Source organism: Phacochoerus africanus, chromosome 9 (genome assembly GCF_016906955.1).
Source record: "Phacochoerus africanus isolate WHEZ1 chromosome 9, ROS_Pafr_v1, whole genome shotgun sequence".
Classification (NCBI taxonomy): Eukaryota; Metazoa; Chordata; class Mammalia; order Artiodactyla; family Suidae; genus Phacochoerus; species Phacochoerus africanus.
The window spans coordinates 59,600,468-59,615,020 of record NC_062552.1 but is presented as its reverse complement, the minus strand read 5'-3'; positions in this window follow the sequence as shown (position 1 = coordinate 59,615,020).

The window sequence follows — 14,553 nt, the reverse complement described above, 5'->3', positions numbered from 1 at the left end:
AGACCCAGGGCCAGTTCTGAGGGTTGCAGGCCAAGCAGGAAGACTAGGAACTCTCCGTACCTGGCTCTGCTCTGCCCCCTGTTGGCCTAGCGCAGACCTGTCCTGGCGAGGCTTCTCTCTGGGCCCCAGGTGGCTCTGCGAGTACATCACTTACCCCAAGTTAATGAAAGGAGGAGGCGCTCAGGTGAGCCTCCAGCTTGAACGAGGCCCTGCCCTGGCTGTCCCACCTGACCCCCAGCCCAGTTCAAAAGGCTGAGGTTTTCCTGCTGGGAGTTAAGCCTGCGAGGAGGTGAGTTGGGAGGGGGTGGGGGCAGCTTTGTCTTTTGAGCCAGTATCTTGGGAGGAGGGTGGACTGTGCTGGGGTGGGGGGGTAGATATGGAGGACCCTCCCCTCCTGCTGACCCCATAACCTCCATGGCTCCCTGCCTGGCTTGTTCTCACTGAGGGGGTTAAACAACTTCCCCTGTTTGGGGAAATGAGCAGGATCCAACTCCCACCTGACTGAATGTGCCTCTTCTGACCCCACAGTCCCCTCCAAAAGTGGGAGCGGTGCCTCCAGCCCATGGGGCTGGCTCCCCAGCCCAGCTTACCACGGCTTCAGGCCCGGCCCCAACTGGGGAGGGCATGGGGGTGAGGGAGACTGCAGGGCCGCTCTAGCCAGTAGGCACTGTACCCTGCTGCTGGCAGTTGTCCTCTGGAACCTCTTCCCTGGGAAGCTCCCTCAGACGCCCCCCACCCCCGCAAAGGGGAGATGTGGCCTAGAGCAGCCTTTTGGGGCCCCAGGGCGGGGGCTGCAGCAGAGCCCCTCCACTCCCCTCTGGCTGGACACGGGCCCCTGGACTGCACTGAGGTTGGCAGGCAGATGGGGGGCTCCTTGAGGTCCCTAACCCTGGGGGGTTCTAGCTGCCACCCACTCAGAGGCTGTTTCATGATGGAGCTTGCCATCCCATATGACCCCCCCCCCAACCCCGGCCTCAGCCCGGACTGGTCCTTGTGCTTCCTATGCCCCTGCCTCTGTCCTCCAGGGACCCAACTCCCAGGCCCCTGTGCCTTTTTGGGGCAGTGAGAGCCTGGGCTTCTGGGAAAGGGGTGCTGAGCCTCTGTCTCCTTGGAAGGACTTCAAAAGCCCCCTCCAATAATTACTAGGCCTGGCAGGGGGGTCCCCTTCTTCCTTCTCCACCAGCCACTAGATAAAACCATCTACTAACTTCTTTCCTTCTCAGATGGGGGTGGTGGCCCCCGGGCTTACTTCTTTCCTTCCTGTGGTTCACGACCCTGGACTCCAAGCTTGGTGTCTGCTTCTAAAATCCTACAAACCTCCTTTAACCAAATCCCACCTGGTCAGAGGGCCTGGTGTTTTGGCCTGGGGCCCCACAGCTCAGAAGCTCCAGGCTTCCGCCAGCCTCTTCCCTGCTGAGAACTTGGTCCTTCTTCCTGATGCCTGTGCTCCCCCCTCCTTGAGTGGGTAAGAGACCCTGGCGAGAGCCCCTGCTCCTGGAGGCCTAGGTCCCTCCGCAAACCTGTCTGCCTTTCTACAAACCTGGCACCTCCCCAGCGTGGGATGTGGGAGAGCCAGAGTAGCCCTGACCAGTCTTCTCTGCCACCCCTCAGCTTGCCATTCACTGGCCCTCAGGACACAAAGGATGCCAGTTTGCAGAGGCCAAGCCTTCCCCAGTCCTGCCTACCCCCACCCTGGTGTCGCCAAGCCCGGCAGGTGGTACAGTCCCCAGCCACTACCCCTGGCCCCCAACAGTGCCTTCCAGCCCACTGGGCATCCAGGCCCCCAGCTTCTGGAGGCCCAGCCCTTGCCAGGTGCCCAGCTCAGAACCTCTCCTGGAACTGATTGCTGCTCCATCTGGAGGAAGCTCGAACCCATCTCCTGGTCGTGGTCACCTCTGGTGCCAGCCCCTGGCAACCTGGTCCCCTACAGCATTTCTCAGGGCTGGTGGGGCGGCCTCTCCCTGCTCAGCTGATGCCACGTCTGTACACCAGGCTGGCTTTCCGTGCGGCCCCAGCAGGTTCCCTTGTGGCCCCCAGGATCATCTCCGTGATGTGGGCTCTAACCCTTCAGCTGGGCCCACTCCGCAGAGGAGGTGCCTGAGGCTTCTGCAGGACCTCCCCTAGTGCTGGGCTCCCTCCCAGGGAGCCCTCTGGAGCCTGGTGCCTTGGACCTCAGAGGGGCACAGTTCAGTCCCCCTTCCTCTCCCCCGTAGAGTGCTCTATGGCCACCAAGGCCCCTGACTGCCAGGGGACCCACACCAAGGCCTTGGATCAGCCCAGACCCATGGCTCCTTTCTTTTGGACTGTTGGACACCTGAGCCTCTGAGCAGAGAGGTGTAGTGACCCCCAGAACATTCCTTTCAAGCAGAGGACATTCCTTTAAGTCTACTTGGCACCAAGCTCTGGCTCTTTGGGCAGAGCTGGGCAGCAAGGGTGTCTCTGAGGCCACCCGGGCAGAGGGGCTCAGTCCTGAGGAAGCAGTTCTCACACTCCCGCCATGTCCCCATCGGGTATCCCACCCCAGGACCCAGCTCTCCTCCCACCTTGGCTGCTGGGATCCCCATCCTAACTCACCCAGGGGTTGTGGAGACCAGCCCAGGAGGCCACAGCCAGCTGGGAGAAGTTCCTGGTGTTTCTGCACCCCTCTTTATGGTGCCAGGAGTCTGCCCAGAGGATGGGACTGTCCCTGTCACGGAGGTGGGTCCGAGGAGTCCAGACCCAGTCCTTCCCTTGGGCAGAGCCCCTCTGTTTTCCCAGCTGGCCAGCAAGCCGCCCAACATCCCAGTGACGGCCAGGCGGCCTGTGTCCCATCCTGAGGGGAGTCGCTCTAGTCCTGGCCTGGAATTTGGACACCTTTGAGTTGGGCCCACAGCTGGCAGGTTCTCCCAGCAAGGCCTGCCTGTGGCCAGGGAAGGTACCCTGTTGGAGGCCCCAGACCTCACCCCAAGGCTCCCATGCTCTTTTCCACTTCAGCCCCTTGCGCATCACCTCCATGCTGCTCCTGATGAATCGGTCTGTCAGCCTCCGCCAGCTCAGAAGGGAAATCACACTAACGGTAAGGAGACTAGAACAGCCACCCAGGGGCACGGGGAAGCCTCCTAAGTGAGTGGGTGGAAGAGAGCCTGAGGCAGGATGCCTGGGACTTCCTCTCTGCTTATCCTCCTTTGCCCTTGACCCTGGAAGAAAGCAGCCTTCTCCACACCTCCTATGGCCCCAGCGTGCCCTGGGCTCTCCCTCCCTGGAATGTATCATCCATCTCTGTGGGGCTGATGCTTTGTTTGGCTAGGGTCTCTGTGAATGGCAACTATTCCTCCTTTCCTCAGCAAAGAGGGCCAACTGAGGCAGAGAGGTGGGCCATTCCCCCAGGCCCAGCTCTTAAAGATGGAGTTGAGACCCGCACTTCCCAGGGTGGTCCCTCCCCGCAGAGTCCATGCTTAGAGGCCTCCCTCTCTTCCGCTCAGGCAGGTGCTTGCTGGCCCCCATACTGGCTTCCTAAAGTCCACTCTTTTTCTAGTAAGTCTTCTCAGCTCCATGGGGTTGAGTGGGCTACTAAGCCTGGGGTCAGGGTCCTGCCCGCCTCTCAAGCCCCTTCCAGTCTGGGGAGGGGCCCCGGCCTCCATTGCTGGTCAGCCCGCTGGCTGCGTCCTGACGTCACCAGCTCCCCGCAGCCAGGAGTTAGTGTGGGTGAAGAGCTGGGTGGGGGTTGGGGGCAGATGCTGGCTGCCAGCTCAGACATCCTGTGCACCGTGCCAGTCAAGATGCGCCAGTACACGGGCTACTTCACCTGGTGCACAGGCCAGTGTGGTGAGTAAGGGGATGTGCCCACTGCCACACCATTGTCCCAGTTCTCTGGCTGACCTTGTGAGGATGCCTGTCACCTACCCTTCTGACGGCCCTGTGGTCCAGCTCAAATCTTACCCTAGGCCTAGAACCTGTTCCTGAACCGTCACCCCCCACCCTCTTCTGCCCATTCACTTTAAAGCTTTCCTTGAGGGCTCATATTAGGGCTGAGTTTTAGGGGATGACATATGAGGGTCTAGACTAAGTCTCCCATGGCTGTGATTCCCTCAGGGCAAGGCCTGCATCTGCATCTTCACCTTCCAGAACAGCCCAGAACCCTCCCTTTTTGCTTTTGGGCCTGCTGGAGGCTACGGTTGTTTGTCTTCCAAGCAGTATTGACATTCCTATGACACACAGGGAAGACTGGGGGCCAGCAGGGGTTGCCCAAGGTCAGAGTCTCCGTGGCCAAGCAGAGCTCAGGTCTTGGCCCCGGGTCTTGGCCTCAGGCCTTGGCTCGACATCTTTACACACTTCCAGTGTTGTGTCCCTCAGGGTATCCTCAGGTCCTAGGGCCAAAGAAGCTTGGTGATCCCAGGGTCAGGGCTCCAATCATAATGAAGGCCAACTTCAGGTGCTACAGAGCAACCCGAAAGCAGGTGAAGCCCCTCTCCCCCTCATCCTCTGAGCAGGGAGAACGCTGTTCCCAGGGGCCAGGACCGAATTGGGAGGACAAGGCTCGGTAGGCTGTCCGCTCCAGGGCTGTGTTCCCAAAGGGAAGGTTCTTGATACATCACAGAAGGAATTCAGAAATGAGAGAGAAATTGAGAAAGAAAGGTGAGGATTTCTTTGAGAAATACACCCCTTAAAGAGAGGCAGGCAGAGAGGTGAGCAGCTGCCCTGCGTCTCTTTGACCACCAGTTATAAGGGGCATCCAGCTGCATAGGTGGAAAGGGAAGGAGGGGTTTGGGGCTCATATTTCCTAAGTTTTATTCCAGCTCCACCTTCCTAAAGGGAGGAGGGATTTTTGTCTTTATTTAGCTTTGATCAGAAGTGTGGTGGCATCAGTGCATGGGTATTTCTTATCTGCGTAGCTAGTTCTATTATAATTTTATTGTGATGAGGGCATAATGGACAACAGGTTACATTCAGACGCTAGAGTTCTGTGCCCTTTCCACCTTTCTTTTTGTGCCTCCAGGGCACTTATCACCCAAAAATGTATGGTTTCCTGTCAGTGTGGAGGTTCCTGCTTTTCTTTGTCTGCCCATGGACCCCACTGTTTGTATGATATGTGCTTTCCTGCCATCTGGCCTCATGCCTCCCTTTCTTGGCTCATACCTAGCTATCTGCCTGCTGTAACATTCCCCTGCCCCCAAGGAGTCTGGACCCTTAAAAATCTTTTAAGAGGAAAATGGGGAGTTCCCATTGTGGCTCACCAGTGACAAAGCCAACTAGTATCCATGAGGATGAGGGTTCGGTCCCTGGCCTCGCTCAGTGGGTTAAGGATCTAGCATTGCTGTGAGCTGTAGTGTAGGTAGGTCACAGGCTCTTCTTGGATCTGGTGTTACTGTGGCCATGGCATAGGCTGGTGGCTAGAGCTCCGATTCAGCCCCTAGACTGGGAACGTCCATGTGCCTTGCGTGCAGCCCTAAAAACCAAAAAAAAAAAAAGAAGAAGAAGAAGAAAATCAGCCAATGCTGCCTTCTGTAACTACTTCAAGCCGAGCAAGGGGCATTGTCCCCTACCTGCGGATCTGCCTGCTATCTGTCAGAGAGAGGGGTCTCAGAGTTGTTTACAGTGGGGGTGGGACATAGAGGGAGGCAGTGGCCTTGTCCAGCTGGAGGTGATAGTCCCCATCTTCGGGTAGGGTGGGTTGAAATCCCTGTCATAGCATCATTGGAAGCTGGAGTTGTTGTAGAGGATAGAAATTTAACGAGGCAGTTAAAAATACAAGGTCCGAAGAGAAAGATGAGAAATATCTTGACTATGGGTCCTAGAAATGGGAGGAGCCAAGTATATCCTGGGAACCACCCTTAATGGTCTCAGTCCATTCTAGTTTCTCCTACTTATACCTGTGAAGCCAGGAAATCTTTTTTTTTTTTTTTCCGCTTTTTAGGGCTGCACCCATGGCATATGGAGGTTCTCAGGCTGGGGGTCAAATTAGAGCTACCGCTGCCAGTCACAGCCACAGCCACGCAGGATCTGAGCCACATCTGTGATCTACACCACAGCTCATGGCAACACCAGATCCTTAACCCACTGAGCAAGGCCAGGGATCGAACCCACAACCTCATGGTTCCTGGCTGGATTTGTTTCCACTGCACCACAATGGGAACTCCCAGGAATTCTGTTTGTATATTTCTTTTAACATTCAGTTTTTCTTCTCCCATGACTTTAATATATATACAGCATGTTTTATATATGACAATGCAAACCCTGCCTTGACTTGCTAGGAGATAATCTAGGGCTTGGCAGTTGTCAAAGGCTGCCCCTGCCAGGGAAACTAGGGATTTCAGATGTTGAGAGTGTATCCAGTTTTCTTTAGTGCACTATCCTGGGAGGAGGTTAGATCCCTTAAGCTTGTCTCATGATAAGCAAATCCTCCCCAATGGGCAGTTGTAGCTGCAGCCCCCATGATTCCTGCTAGCACCAGCCCACAGACCTTTTTTTCACTCTCACGTGAGTTACAGTGAGGATGGTTATTTGGGCTGGAGCCACAGTTCCCAAAGTGCAGTCCCATAATGAAGTGTGTTGGCTAGGTGTGAGAGTGCAATGGATCTGGTCATTGTGAGTTGTCTGTGGTCCCACGTGGCCATAAGAATCCAGGAGCTGCTGGTAAGGCAGTGTGACTGGTTTGGTTATACAGCTGGAGCACAGCTCTGGGAGGTGGGAGGCAGTTGTGGAGGGGTCCTGTGTGCATTTCGGATTCAGTTTGTGGTTTGGAGTGTCCAGGAGAGGGTCTATATTCAGGGAGAGTCATGATATAATAGGTGGCACAAGAAGTTCTGTTGGCATTAGTTTGTGAACTCTTGTACCATAACGATCTGTTGTTAGGGGTGCAGGACAGAGTGCGTGTAATAGGCTGGCCGCGATATCGCTCCAATTTAGAGGCTAAGACATCTAGGTTTCTGCTGGATAGAGCCTTGAGGGATAAAAAGGAGCCTATATTTCCTCTGTGAGTATTGTTGCCACAAGTGGTGCATCCTAGGGATTGATTACAGAGTAGAAAGGTGAAACAGTCCTACATATATATACGTTCTTTTTCTCATATCATCCTCCATCATGTTCTATCCCAAGAGAGTGGATACAGTTCCCTGTGCTATACAGCAGGGCCCCCTCTTGCCCAGCCCTTCTAAATGTATAATGGTCTGCGTCTCACTCCATCCCATGCCCTCTCCCTACCCCCTTGGCAACCCCAAGTCTGTCCTCCACGTCTGTGAGTTTGTTTTCTGTTCTGTGGAAAGGTTCATTTGTGCTGTATATTAGATTCCAGATATAAGTGATATCACATGGTATTTGTCTTTCTCTTTCTGACTTAACTCCACTTAGTATGAGAGTCTCTAGTTCCATCCATGTTGCTGCAAATGGCATTCTTTTGTTCTTTTTAATGACTGAGTAGTATTCCATTGTGTATATATACCACATCTTCTTAATCTATCCATCTATCGATGGACATTTAGGTTGTCTCCATGTCCTGGCTGTTGTGAATAGTGCTGCAATGAACATGTGGGTACATGTGTCTTTTTCAAGGAAAGTTTTGTCCAGATATATGCCCAAGAGTGAGATTGCTGGGTCATATGGTAGTTCTATATATATATTTCTAAGGCACCTCCATACTGTTTTCCATAGTGGTTGTACCAATTTATATTCCCGCCAACAGTGTAGGAGGGTTTCTTTTTCTCCACACTCTCTAGCATTTGCTGTTTGTAGACTTACAGATGATGGTCATTCTGACAGGTATGAGGTGGTACTTCATTGCAGTTTTGATTTGCATTTCTCTAATAATTAGTGATGTCAAGCATCTTTTCACGTGCCTACTGGCCATCTGTATGTCTTCTTTGGAGAAACATCTGTTTAGGTCTTCTGCCCATTTTTCAACTGGGTTGTTTGTTTTTTTGTTGTAAGTTATATGGGTTGGTTGGTTTTTTTTTCTTGGAATTTTAAGAGCTATCCTTTTTTAAAATTATTCAATGAATTTATTACATTTATAGCTGTACAATGGATCATCACAATCCAATTTTATAGGATTTCCATCCCACAACCCCAGCGCATTCCCCCACCCCCTGAACTGTCTCCTTTGGAAACCATAAGTTTTTCAAAGTCTGTGAGTCAGTATCTCTTCTGCAAAGAAGTTCATTCTGTCCTTTTCTGAGATTTCACATGTCAGTGAAAGCATTTGATGTTGGTGTCTCATTGTATGGCTGACTTCACTTAGCATGATAATTTCTAGGTCCATCCATGTTGTTAAAAATGCTGGTATCTCATTCCTTTTAATGGCTGAGTAATATTCCATTGTGTATACGTACCACAACTTCTTGATCCACTCCTCTGTCAATGGACATTTAAGTTGTTTCCATGTATTGGCTATTGGACATAGTGCTGCAGTGAACATCGGAGTTCATGTGTCTTTGCAAGTCATGGTTTTCTCTGGATAGATGCCCAGGAGTGAGATTGCTATATCAAATGGTAGTTCTATTTTTAGTTTTCTGAGGCATCTGCATACTGTTTTCCACAGTGGTTGCACCAATTTACAATCCCACCAACAGTGTGATAGGGTTCCTTTTTCTCCACACCCTCTCCAGCACTTATTGTTTGTAAACTTTTTGATGATGGCCATTCTGGTACCTCATCGTGGTTTTGATTTGTGTTTCTCTAATAATGAATGATGTTAAACATCTTTTCATGTGTTTTCTGGCCATCTGTATGTCTTCTTTGGAGAATTGTCCGTTTAGATCTTCTGCCCATTTTTTGATGGGATTGTTTGTTGTTTTGGTATGGAGCTGCAGAAGGTGTTTATACATTTTGGAGATTAATCCCTTGTCGATCGATTCATTTGCAAAGATTTTCTCCCATTCTGTGGGTTGTCTTTTCGTTTTGTTTAGGGTTTCCTTTGCTGTGAAGAAACTTTTAAGTTTGATTAGGTCCCCCTTTGTTTATTTTTGATTTTATTGTCAAGACTCTAAGAGGTGGATCTGAGAAGATGTTGCTGTCATTTAAGTCAGAGTGTTTGGCCTATGTTTTCCTCTAAGAGTTTTATAGTGTCTGGTCTTATATCTAGGTGTTTAATCCATTTTGAGTGTATTTTTGTGTATGGTGTTAGGGAGTATTCTAATTTCATTCTTTTCCATGTGGCTGTCCAGTTTTCCCAGCACCACTTATTGAACAGGCTGTCTTTTCTCCATTGTATATTCTTGCCTCCTTTGTCATAGATGAGTTGACTGTAGGTGTGTGGGTTTAATTCTGGGCTTTCTATCCTGTTCCACTGATCTAAATTTCTGTCTTTCTGCCAGTAGTCAATGGTTTTGATGACTGTTGCTTTGTAGTAGAGTCTGAAGTCAGGGAAACTGATTCCTCCAGCTCCATTTTTCTTTCCTTTTTTTTTGTCTTTTTGCTACTTCTTGGGCCACTCCCATGGCATATGGAGGTTCCCAGGCTAGGGGTCGAATCGGAGCTGTAGCCACAGGCCTACGCCAGAGCCACAGCAACTTGGGATCCGAGCCATGTCTGCAACCTACACCACAGCTCATGGCAACACCAGATCCTTAACCCACTGAGCAAGGGCAGGGACTGAACCCGCAACCTCATGGTTCCTAGTCGGATTCGTTAACCACTGCTCCACGACGGGAACTCCCAGCTCCATTTTTCTTTCTCAGGATGGCTTTGACTATTCTGGGTCTTTTGTGCTTCCAAACAAACTTTAAAATATTTTGTTCGAGTTCTGTGAAAAATGTCCTTGGTAATTTGATAGGGATTGCACTGAATCTGTAAATTGCCTTAGGTAGTATGGTCATTCTGATTATATTGACTCTTCCAATCCAAGAGCATGGTATGTCTTTCTATCTATTTGTGACATCTTTGATTTCTTTCATCAGTGTCTTACAGTTTTCAGAGTACAGGTCTTTTGTCTCTTTAGGTAGGTTTCCTCCTAGGTATTTTATTCTTTTGGATGCAATGGCAAACAGGATTACTTCCCTAATTTCTCCTTCTGATCTTTCATTGTTAGTGTATAGAAATGCCATCGATTTCTGTGTATTGATTTTGTATCCTGCAACTTTGCCAAATTCGTGGATGAGCTCTAACAGTTTTCTGGTAGTCTTTAGGATTCTCTAGGTATAGTATCATGTCATCTGCAAAATAGTGATAGTTTTACTTCTTCCTTTCCAATTTGGATTCCTTTTATTTCTCTTACTTCTCTGATTGCTGTGGCTTGGACTTCCAAAACTATGTTGAAGAGTAGTGGTGACAGCGGACATCCTTGTATTGTTCCTGATCTCAGAGGGAATTCTTTCAGCTTTTCGCCATTGAGAATGATGTTTTCTGTGGGTTTGTCATATATGGCCTTTATTGTGTTGAGGTAGGTTGCCTCTATGCCCACTTTATGAAAGTTTTTTTTTTTTATCAGAAATGGGTGTTGGATTTTGTCAAAAGCTTTTTCTGTGTCTATTGAGAGGGTCATAAGGTTTTTATTCTTCAGTTTGTTAATGTGGTGTATCACACTGATGGATTTGTGGATATTGAAGAACCCTTGCATCCCTGGGATAAATCCCACGTGAACATGGTGTAGAATCCTTTTAATGTATCGTTGGATGCGGTTTGCTAGTATTTTGTTGAGGATTTTTGCATCTGTGTTCATCAGTGAAATTGGCCTATAGTTTTCCTTTTTTGTGGTATCTTTGGTTTTTGTATCAGGGTGATGGTGGCTTCATAGAATGAGTCTGGGAGTATCCCTTTATCTGTGATTTATTTCAAATAGTTTCAGAAGGATAGGTGTTAGCTCTTCTCTAAATGTTTGATAGAATTCGTCTGTGAAGCCATCTGGTCCTGGACTTTGTTGGAAGTTTTTTAATCACAGTTTCAATTTCAGTTCTTGTGATGGGTCCATTCATCTTTTCTATTTCATCTTGGTTTCGTCTTGGAAGATTGTACTTTTCTAAGAATTTGTCCATTTCTTCTAGGTTTTCCGTTTTATTGGCATATAGTTGCATATAGTAGTCTCTTATGATCCTTTGTATTTCTGTGATGTCTGTTGTTACTTCTCCTTTTTCATTTCTAATTTTATTGATTTGAGTCTTCTCTCTTTCTTTCTTGATAAGTCTGGCTAAGGGTTTATCAATTTTGTTGATCTTTTCAAAGAACCAGCTTTTCATTTCATTGATCTTTTCTATGGTTTTGTCTCTATTTCAGTGATTTCTGCTCTGATCTTTATGATTTCTTTCCTTCTACTAACTTTAGGTCTTGTCTGTTCTTCTCTCTCGAGCTGCTTTAGATGTAAAGTTAGCTTGTTTATTTGAGTTTTTCCTTGTTTACTGAGGTGGGCTTGTATTGCTATAAACTCTCCTCTTAGAATGGCTTTTGCTGCATCCCATAGGTTTTGGAGTGTCGTATCTTTGTTGTCATTTGCTTCTAAGTATTTTTTAATTTCCTCTTTGATTTCTTCAGTGATCCATTGGTTGTTTAGTAGCATGTTGTTTGGTCTCCATGTGTTTGTGTTTTTTTTGCAGATTTTTTTTCTTGTTGTTGATTTCCGGTCGTATAGCATTGTGGTTGGAAAAGATGCTTGATATGATTTCAATTTTCTTAAAGTTACCAAGGTTGTATTTGTAGCCCAGGATGTGATCAATCTTAGAGAATGTTCCATGTGCACTTGAGAAGAATGTGTATTCTGTTGCTTTTGGATGGAATGTCCTATAAATATCTATTAAGTCCATCTGGTCTAATGCTTCATTCAGGGCATGTGTTTCCTTATTGATTTTCTGTCTGGATGATCTGTCCATTGCTGTAAGCGGGGTGTTAAAAGTCCCCCCACTTATGATTGTGTTTTATGTTGATTTGTCCTTTTAAGGTTGTTAGCAGTTGCCTTATATATTGTGGTGAACCTATGTTGGGTGCATAGATATTTAAAATTGCTATATCTTCTTCTTGGATTGATCCTTTGATCATTATGTAGTGACTTTCCTTGCCCCTTAAACTATTCTTCATTTTAAAGTCTGTTTTGTCTGTTATGAGTATTACTACTCCAGCTTTCTTTTGATTCCCATTAGCATGGCATATTTTCTTCCATCCTCTCACTTTCAATTTGTATGTGTCCCTAGAAGTGAAGTGGGTCTCTTGAAGACAGCATATATCTGGATCTTGTTTTTGTATCCATTCAGCCAGTCTATGTCTTTTGGTTGGGGCATTTAGTCCATTAACATTTAAGGTAATTATGGATATGTATGTTCTTATTGTCATTTTATTGACTGTTTTGGATTTGTTTTTGTTGCTGTTTTTTCTTCCCTTCGTCTCTTGTTTTCTCCTCTTCTGGTTTGATGGCTACCTTTAGTGTTGTATTTGAGTTGATTTTTCTTATTTGTTTGTGTATCAATTGTAGATTTTTGGTTTGCAGTTACTCTGAAGTTTTGATATGTGTCTATATATATATATGAGATTGTTTTAAGTTGATGGTCTCTTAATTGCAAGTGCATCTCCAGTGTCTTGAATTTGTACCCACCTCTTCTCATGATTTCTGATTTTGGTGGCATAATTGTGCATGGATGATTTTGTATCTTTACCGTATATATACATTTACTGGTGAGTCTTGTCATTTGTGGCATTTTTGTTTCTGGTTGTGGCCTTTTCTGCCTAGAGAAGTTCCTTTAGTATTTGTTGTAAAGCTGGTTTAGTGTTGCTGAATTCTCTCAGATTTTGCTTATCTGTGAAGCTTTTGATTTCTCCTTCAAATCTGAATGAGAGCCTTGCTGGGTAAAGTAATCTTCCGTTGGGGGTTTTTTCCTTTCATCATGTTAAGTATATCATGCCACTCCCTTCTGGCCTGCAGAGTTTCTGCTGAAAAAACTGCCTATAACCTTATCAGGGTTCCCATGTATGTTATTTGTTTCTTTTCCCTAGCTGCTTTCAGCATTTTCTCTTTGTCTTTAATTTTGGTTTGATTAATATGTGTCTTGGAGTATTCCTCCTTGGGTTAATTTTATATGCTACTCGTTGCACGTTCTGGATTTGAGTGAGTGGTTCCTTTTCCATGTTAGGGAAGTTTTTGGCTATTGTCTGTTGGAACACTTTTTCTGTCCCCTTCTCTCTCTCTTCTCCTTCTGGCACCCCTATAATACAGATGTTGGTGCGTTTAATGTTGTCCCAGAGTTCTCTGAGACTCTCTTCATTTGTTTTCAGTCTTTTTTCTCATTTCTGTTCCACATCCATAATTTCCACTAATCTGTCCTCCACCTCACTTATTCAATCTTCTGCCTCCTGTATTCTGCTGTTGGCTGCTTCTAGTGAATTTTTTATTTCAGTTATTATATCTTGCATCTCTTCTTGTTTAAGTTTTATATCTTGTATCTCTTTGCTCATTGTTTCCTGTAAGTTATCCATCTTTGCCTCCAGTTTATTTCCAATGTCTTACATCATCTTCAGCATCAATAATCTAAAGTCTTTTTCCTGGAGGCTGAGAATCTCCTGATCACTTAGATGTTTTTCTGTTTTTTTTTTTTTTCTTTCTCCCTCATCTGAGTTATAGTTCTCTCTCTTTTCATTTGTATAGGTTTTCGGTGTGATGACCTTTTTACAAATGGTAGAGTTGTAGCCTCTCTTACTTCTGGTGTTTGCCCCTCTTGTGGCTGAAGCTGTAGGCTTCCTGATGGGAGGGACTGATGCCTGCCCACTGGTAGGTGGAGCTTATTCCTATCCCTCTGGTAGGTGGAGCTTATTCCTATCCCTCTGGATGGGCTGTGTGCCTGGGGGGGTGGTCTTTAGGCAGCCTGTTTACTAAGGGGGGCGGGGCTGTGATCCTGCCTGGATTGTTTTTTGTGCTGAGGCTTCTCAGCACTGATGGGTGGGTCCAGATTTTCCCAAAATGGCCACCTTCAGAGAAAGGCACCTGTGGAATATTCCCGAGAGCTTTGCTCCCAATGTCCTTCCCCCACAAAAAGTCACATTCACCCCTGTTTTCCCAGCAGGTCCTCCAAGAACTGTAGTCAGGTTCGACACAGATTCCTATGGAGACTTTGCTTTGCCCTGGGACCCAGTGCATGTGAAAGTCTTGTGCACCCTTTAAGAATGGGGTCTCTGTTTCCCTTCCTCCTGTGGAGCTCCTGTGCACAAGCCTTCAATGCCAGATGCCCAAGGGGCTCTTTCTCCCAGTGCCAGATCCCCACACTTGGGAGTTTGATGTGGGGCTCAGAACTCTCACTCCTGTAGGTGAGTCTCTGTGAACCAGTCACAGTCTGTGGGGATTCCCACCTGGGAGGTATGGGGTTGCTTATATCAGGTAATCACCCTTCCTACCTCTTGATGTGGCCTCCTCTTTGTCTTTTGGAGTAGGATATCTTTTTGAAGGTTTATGGTCCATTTAGTTGAAGATTGCTCAGCCTTTAGTTGTGAATTTTGTTGTTTTTAGGAGAGAAGTTGAGCTCCAATCCTTCTATTCCTCATCTTAATCCCATCTCCCTGTATGAGTTGTTTTTACATTTTGGAAATTAAGCCCTTGTTGGTTGCATTGTTTGCAACCATTTTCTCCTATTCTGTAGTTTGTCTTTTCGGGTTTTAAAAATTTTTATTTTT